The following is an 8,740-nucleotide window of genomic DNA, read 5'->3' on the forward strand; positions in this document are numbered from 1 at the left end:
AAAAGAGTGTAAAAATTAGATTATTAAATTTTCAAAAACTGAGAGTAAATCAAAATGAACGTACCTCAACTCCTTTGCCTCCCGTCATTTGTGATTAGCAATTGGCTGAGAAAATCCCACTATGTAAAAGAAAATTTCTCTCTTTTTCTTGATTGTTCCCCTAATATACCTATTAATAGTTGCGAAAAATCACTCAGGTGAAAAAAGTAGAGGGAAATTTAGGAGGGAAAGGAGTAGAGGGAAACAATTTAGGGGGAAAGTTTTTCACCTGATTTCGCTGCTGATTTTCACTGCCGAACCCTCACAAGATCCCACTATGTAAAAAATTTCTCTCTTGTTCTTGATTGTTCCCCTAATATACCTACTAATAGTTGGGAAACTCAGGTGAAAAAAGTAGAGGGAAATATAGGAGGGAAAGGAGTTGAGGGAAACAAATTGGGGGGAAACATTTTCACCTGATTTTCGCTGCCGACCCAAGCAATCCAGATGAAGATATTTTTCCTAATTCCCCTGCTTGCCCTCGCGAGAGAAGGCGGAATAAGCCTTGTTCTGCCTTCTCACGCGTAATAGTAAACCCTTGGGATAACGGGGTTAAACGGGTTAAAATGCTCACGTGCGGGTTAACAAACACTTTGGCTTATTTAACTGTTTGGCAGACTAATGAAGGATTAAACCCCCTTAACCCTCAATTTAACCCTTTGCCAAACGCAGCCAAGAGTTTCTGTAAGGAGTTGTTTTCATTAGTGAATGTTTAGTATGAGTAGGACAATTGTTCAAGAATCCAACGCCCTTGAATTTGGATTAGGACCAAGGGTGTTTCACAACTTCTCAAAATGCGGTCATGTTAAAAGCTAGTCTTATTTTAGGCAAAATTATGTTTGGATAAAATTAGGTCAAGTTTGACCAAGTTTTTGTAAGGTCAAGCCTGACCAAGTTTTTCTAAGGTTAATTTTGGCCTTTAAATTGGTTTTGTCTTGGACATCGTTTTACCCTAGAATTTACCTAGCCTAATAAAATGGTCATGTGTTTATTTGCTGCTCGACTCCCAAAGCATCAATAAGCACGACCCTAATAATGAACCAGTCGACCCGACTTGGGATCTAAATCCGAGTCAAAAAGGTGATGCCGACTCGACTCTTGCTCGACTCTTGCCAATATGTCCAAATCCAAGACAAACGACGTCCTCCACTCGGATCCAACATAGTATGTCTTCAATAGCCATTCGGCCTGACAAGCGCTCCTTTAAAAGTCACATATCATTTAATGAACGTCCTATTAGCATCCACAATCCGTTGTTAGACCCTAGAGGGGGGTGATTAGGGTCTTATGCTAATCTAATCCGATTAAATGCAAATTAAAACTTATTAATAAGTTATTCTAGCAAGTATGAAATACCACAAGATATATGAGCTAGGATAAGCAATGTAAACAATGAGATATATCCTATATGATGAAATATATATATATGCAAGGATATATAAACTAACACAAGGGGTAAATAATATGAACTAGATAGTGGATCATGTAAATAATGAGCTATGGACAATGGCGATAAAAGATATGAACATAAATATAAATGAACGCCAAAGCATACTCAAACACACTATATGATCACGGAGTTCGGACCTTCCGTCCTACGTCTCCGCTCCCCACTCCCGGGGAGAAATCCACTAACACAATCCGGTTTGGAAGCCGGAACTTCTTCTACACACTCGGTTTTCTAGCTAACCGAAAACTCTACAACTCACACTCTTGCAATCACACTCTACACCCACTAAGTGTTGGACCTAGCCGTGTCTCCCTCAAGTGCTCGGTTACAACCTCTCCCTAGGCACGTCAACCGACGCCACTCCTCTTGGGACGATCCCCGACTCTCACCACACACTCCTCACTCGGTGTACAAGTGTATTACAAAGTGATTCTCACAATAAGCACAAATATGACAAATGATTGTTCTCAAAACAAGGTGAGAACTCAATTAAGCACAACTCTTAGTCACAAACCCACAACCCCAAATTATACTATGAATGTAAATACAATAAGCTCAAAAGGTTGTGTGTGAACAAAGAGATATAAATCAAAACTAAACTCAATGTAGTTCTAGCTTAATAACAATGATAATCAAATATATAAAAAAGCTAGAAATAGAGTTTAGAAAACTTCTCAATATATCAAGAGTTGGAGGGAGAATAGTTGAATGCCCAAACACCAATAGATGATATTTATACCCTCTCATAACTCAGCCAAAAACCCCAAGCAGAAAGACAAAACAACCCCCAGTAACGGTAAAAAAACTAGCCGTTGGAAGCTGAAAACAACATTGTCGGTCGACCGGAAAATTCGTCGGTCGACCGAAAATTTTCATCGGTCGACCGGACCGGTCGACCGACAGGCTCTCTGTCGCCCAGTGAACATATGACCTCAGGTTCGGTCGACCGGTGCGGTCGACCGAATACTGATACTCCTGAAAAACAGTTTTGAAACGCTGTTTAAAAATAGCAAACAAATTCCAAAAAATATAAAACTTTGGGGAAATGTAAAACTTTGGGGAATGATTGTAGACATGATAATAAACATGCTACAATGACTGGTTATCAAAAAGGACTTCCCAAATGAAAAATATCATCATTTTACAAACTAGTCCAAAACATAAAAATATGAGATACTTGAATTTTGATGTTTTGACATAAACCAACTTTTGAAACTTTGTGAAATGTTTTTATAGACTTAGTAAAACATGTATAAACTGATATTGAAGTCTATAAGCTAAGAATATAATATTTTCACAAAATTGCATATTTTATGCAATGTTTTCTAAAAACACAATAGAGAATATGAAATATATAATTTCATATATATAACCATAAAAACTCAAAACATATGTATGTATATATATAACTATATATATGCATAGAAACCAAAACTTATGTATATATATATAACTATATATATACAAGGAAACATCATAAAAATGTGTGTGTATATGATATTGAGCTTAACGTATTTAACACACATAATATAAATCCTAAGCTAAGTTACCCAAGCTTGATCTTGATCTTCATTGTAGCTCAACTTGGTACACGTTGCGGATGAAGCTTGAACTTGATCTTTAACTTGAATTGTATAGGCTTCAATCCGACATTCCGCCAACCTCCTTTGGATATGATCGTTGAAGCGCTATTCCATCCAACCTCCAACTATGTTGTTTGTCTACAAAACATAGGAATGCACAAACACTAGACAAACAACATTAGTAATAAATTGTTTGTTAAACATCATCAAAACAAGAAGGCCAACATCCGTCGCCTAGTCACCATATGTATTTAATGTTGTGTCGGTCATAATGACGGTACGAACCAGAGCCTTAAAAAGCTCCTCGGACGAGCCATAAATCCTATTGTCCTTTCACTGTGCAAAGTCGACTTGACTTAGAGACTGCCGGCATGTGTAAAGTAGGTTTGGACCAGTACTGCGTGCACTCTGCAAAAATTACAAATGTGCCCTTGTAATCCCTCTATAAATAATGGTGATTTCCACCACACCAAGGGAGGCAAGGACTCACACAAAAAAAGTCATAAAGACATACTCTGTTTTTCTTTTCAGGTTAACTAGAAAAAGTCACTAACTTGAACGTCCGAGGCATGTCTGAGGAAACAATCTCTGGTGCCTCTATCCTCTGTTACATGTGTAGCGAAGCACACGTTACAATCCATAGTAGGAAGATCAACCATCAAAGAGATCAATGGAGCGTAAAATTGAGTTCAACTCTCTCAAGTCACACATTAATTTTTTGACATAAATAGTTTAGGGCTCATCGTGGGGCCACTTCATCTCTTTTTGAGAAGATGGTCGATCTCCTATTTTCAGATCTCGAATGCCACCACCGCTCAAATGCTATGATGGCCGAGGATTTTCAATAAAGGAGAGCAAAGATGAGAAAACATTAGAGTTGTTCTAAATTATAAAGCACTCCGGAAGATGCCTCCACAAAATGTAATTTAAATGTAAGAACTGTTCTGTAGATAAATAAGATATGATACATTATATACTAATTTGTATGCAGAAAAATCCCTTGGTGTCTTTCAGAGTAAAACCAAGGCACGTACCAAGCCCTTAGTATCATTTTCACAAGTAAAACTAAGGTACAAAGCTCTTGCCACTCGATCTTTGTTAAATCGGTAATGAAGACCAAAAGCTCTTGGTGTCTTTTCAAAGTAAAACCAATGCACATACCAAGCCCTTGGTATTATTTTTATGACTAAAACTAAGGCACGAAGTCCTTGCGACTCAATCTTCATCTAGTCAACAATGAAGACTAAAGGCCCTTAGTGCCTTTTTAGAATAAATCTAAGGCATATACCAAGCTTTTAGTATTATTTTCATAAGTAAAACCAATGCACGGTGAGGATGTCTGATGTCTCAGTCTTCACCGACTTGTCTGGCATTAGTATCACACTCGAAACATCACCCGTTCCTCACCGGTATGCTCTAAAGATGAGAAAAAACGTGACTCAACCCACACTGATCCGTCCAAAAAACATCTTAGGAAATCAAATGCATAATTGAGAAGAAAATCATAAAATAAGTGCAAAGAAGTGAATCAATAAAAGAAAATAGCCTTAGTTCATCTGCCAAAATATTACAGGGTTCTTACGGAGGCCCCCAAAAAAGAGAGTATGTACATTGTCCTCAAGGGGCATCCACAGCCTGAACTGGAGGCGAATCTGGGTTAGCGCCATCTGAAGGAGGAGAGTCGAGCTTCTCAGGGGAAGAAGGAGAGTAAACCCTTTGGCATATATTCAACACTCAAGGATGAGACTTGGGCACATCAAGAGAGCTCGCATCCTCTCCTAGGTATGGGGACAATGCTTGCCAATCCGGTGAGGATAGGGTCACTCATACTAGCCATCATGAACTACAGTGAAGAGACCTAGAGCACTCGAAGAAGTCTTCTCATAGGCAACATCAATAGGGTCTTCTATGGTAGGCTCCTTCCCTAGTCTCCTAGGCGGCTCAGACCCAGATCCCACCTCGATCAATGGCCCTTCAGCATTGATTCCAATCGCCTTGTTCCTTATCGGCTCCTTTATAGCAAGAGCCTCTCGTTCAACTTCTTCTTCATTGAATAAGGAGAATCACCCTTCACCTTGATTTACTTAGAGGAAGGACGAGTAGTTTTTAGGCCACAGCTCCACTGGGACATCTAGGCGCAATCACAGTCGGCTCAGGTGCACTTTCAGCTGCCTCACACTCAGGGTAAAAGAGCTCCATACGACTTCCTCTGGCAGCCACCTTTTTCCTCCTCTTGGGCCACTCGGCTTGAGCAAAAGATTTATCTAAACCAAGCTTGGTAGCAAGACCGACAATAGGCTATTATGGTGAGATTTGAAGTTCCTTCGCCTCTGAGTCAACCCGAAGGCATTTTCGAGGCACCGAAGGTGAACTTGAGAGAGAACCCTCTACCGGCTTCTTGTCAATAGAGAGGACCGCAACATGAGCCAAATTCTCTTTAGAGGTGGCGACAGGAGAGGTGCCAGTAGCACGAAGCATGGTGTTGTCACATAAATTCTCCTAATGTTGTGACCCTTTATAAGCACAGACCCTCTCCAGCCCTTGTAGGTCCTCAGTCGAAAGACTCCCCACATGAAGACCCCTCGTTCTTGATCTCTAGCCACGTAGGGTAGGTCAAGATTAGATCTGCACCCTTAATGAAGAAGAACTTTTTTTCTCCACTTCTTGCTGATCGTCCGTGTGTTAGACACCAGCTTGAAATCACCCACCACCTACAGATTGAGGTGTCTCTCCTTCTCTTCGAACTTATCGCTCACCAAGCTGCCAAAAATCCCTAGTGTCGGATTGACATCGACACGGTAGTAGATGACAAGAAATCCCACCAAGCTTGTGATGGAGTTCGACATTAATTGAGTAGGAGTAGCACCTAAGGCCTTAAAAACCTTGTGCAACAACGGGTGTAGCGGCAAACGAGGCCATAATCGAGATGGTGCTAGTATAGTGGCACCAAATACCTACCATGACGATAAATAGGTTGATATCTCTATGGTTCCACCAATGTGTAATCACTAGGGATGTCAAAATCTTGAAAATACTGCTCCCAAAAACTCGGAAGCACCTCCAAGTAAATGTTCCACAACATAGCGATCCTGACCTCACTGCTGACCTTGACGGGATGAGCATCAGAACGAATGTACTTACAGCCGCAAAAAGGAGCAACACGTGGCAAGGTTCAACAGCATAGTGATCCTGACCTTGCTGCGGACCTTGATGGAGTTTTTTTTTACAAACATCGAAAGGAAGAAGGTGGCAATATATAAACAAAAGGAGCAACATGTGGCGAGGAGTTGGTGGGTGGCACGACTTATGGGAAATCCATTGATGATTTGCGAGAACCAAAGTGACATCCCATCAGCCGAAGCGCCACTCTGCACGATCACTGCTGACATCAAGAGAAAGTGGTTCGGATCCCAACGAAAGCGCTTTATTTTCTCTTGCACTCACTTTCCCGAATCTAAGTGAAAATGGGCCAATGTTATACTCTAGAAATTACCCAGCCTAATAAAATGCTCATGTGTTGATTCACTGGCTGACTCCCAAAGCATCAATGAGCATGATCCAAGTAATAAGGCGGTTGACCTGACTTGCGATATAAATCCGAGTCGAAAGGCGCTGCCAACTTGAATCTTATCGAGATGTCCAAATCCGAGATGAACGACATCCTCCACTTGGGCCCAACACAGTACGTCTCCAACAGTCATTCGGCTTGACAAGCATTCCTTAGAAGTCATGTATCATTTAATGAACGTCCTACCAGCGCCCACAATTCGTCGCTTAGTCGCCATGGGTATTTAATGCTGCGTCAGTCGTAATGAATGTGCGAACAAAAGCCTTAAAAGCTTCTAGGATGAGTCATAAATCCCACAATCTTTTCATTGTGCAAAGTCGAGTTGACCAAGAGGCTTCCAGCATGTGTAAAGTAGGTCTGAACTGGTACTGTGTGCACTCAGCCAAAATACCAATGTGCCACCGTAATCCCTCTACAAGTAATGGTGATTTTCCACCACACCAAGGAAGACAAGGGCACACACAAAAATTAACAAGATATACTCTGTTTTCTCTTCAAATTAACTAGAAAAAGTCACTAACTTGAGCGTCGGAGGGCATGCCACAGGAAACAACCTCCAGTGACTCTAAACTCTATTACAAGTGTAGCGAAGCACATGTTATGATTCACAGCGGGAAGATCAATATCAAAGGGAGATCAAGGGACCCTAAAATTGAGTTCAACACTCTCAAATCACACATTAATTTTCTGACATAAACAGACATCTACCTCTTCGTCCAAAATGAAATTTGTTTTGTTTAAAATAGGCCTCTTCGTCCAAAATGAAATTTGTTTTGTTTAAAATAGGCCTAGGGTTAGTCCTAACCCAATTTTAAGGTAGTTGCCAAGCACACCCTAAGATTTTCTAATTAGTTGGGCATTTGAACTTTTGGGTTGGATTTGTGGACTAAAGGTTAGATTCTTAGGACAAAGGCCGAACTATTTGAATTCTAGTTGTGCTAATTGTTTTGTTTGAATATGTAAATATTAAATATATAAGACAATTTTATATCAGACGTTTACTATTTTGAATTAGACTTGTATCTCTTTTAAATACATAAAATTGACGGTAAAATATGAGAAAAACCCAAAAAAGTGTTGTTACATTCGGATTGCTACATCCACCGAATCCAAATCTTGATAGATTTCTCTCTGTTTTTTTTGGCCATACGCGTATGTTGGCTTAAAAAGCTTATGTTCTTTGAACACGTATCCAGATGGATTCCCTGATTCTGGTGAGCCATGACCACTGCTCCACCCGAATCTCAATTTTGCCCTCAAGTGTTCGGTAAAGAAGGACAAAATTTTCTTTCTCAATAGTAGCAGACCCGACCTCGCTCCTCCACGACTGGGAGCAAGAACCACCATCCAGGAGTACTAAATCGTATTTATATCCGAGGTAATATTTATAATCGTGTCTGTTAGAATATAGATATGATTACTCAAATATATAACCGACATGATATGTATGCATATATGGTTTTATAGTTTATAGTGAGATTTCCAGATCCGTATCCAAAATATTCGAATACATATTAGTCATACTGTTACGATAGTTTTAATCCTTAGGTTATGGATTTAAGGTTAATTTTGATGATCAAGATGACAAATATTAGCTTTTCAGATATAATGAACATATTAATAAACTTTTTTGTATCACATGAACTATATATTTTTAATACTATCCAGTTTCCTCATATCTGTTTTGTATCCACATGCACATCCGTTTATATATCCGCATGTTTATCCGTATCTGCATCCGCATCCGATTTTAATGGGTATGGATATGAATTTTCTTTATCTGAGATGAGATAACTGGTATGAATATGATAAGTATCATATTTGAGCTGTACCCGGATCCAATGCACGCCTAGCAATTCTGGGCGGCACTCCACCAATTTGATAAAGTTGAAGGGCAGTTATGTCATTCCATAATCACTAAATTCCGGATATTTTTTAAGGACCGATCTCCACCACCGTGCGTTCCTCGATCTCTTCGCTGACAGCAACGGTTCCGATTATCCGACACCCGCATCTTGTCATCACTCTTCCCACGTAGACTGGGTCCAGAGGCCAAGGCAGTGGGCCCCCATTGAAATCACGTGAACGGGTTCCGAAAAG

At 40.1% G+C, this 8,740-nt stretch overlaps 1 long non-coding RNA gene across 2 annotated transcripts in view; it reads right to left on the bottom strand.

Annotated features, from left to right (window-relative positions):
* Window positions 1–456, bottom strand: part of LOC109843545 — a 4,058-nt gene extending 3,602 nt beyond the window's left edge. For both annotated transcript variants that reach the window (XR_002247716.1, XR_002247715.1), the window contains exons 1-2: window positions 269–456; window positions 65–169 (exon numbers count right to left, since the gene is read on the bottom strand). This is a non-coding gene — a long non-coding RNA (uncharacterized LOC109843545). The remainder of the gene's footprint in view (window positions 1–64; window positions 170–268) is intronic.

Source organism: Asparagus officinalis, chromosome 5 (assembly GCF_001876935.1).
Source record: "Asparagus officinalis chromosome 5, Aspof.V1, whole genome shotgun sequence".
In the NCBI taxonomy this organism is placed as follows: domain Eukaryota; kingdom Viridiplantae; phylum Streptophyta; class Magnoliopsida; order Asparagales; family Asparagaceae; genus Asparagus; species Asparagus officinalis.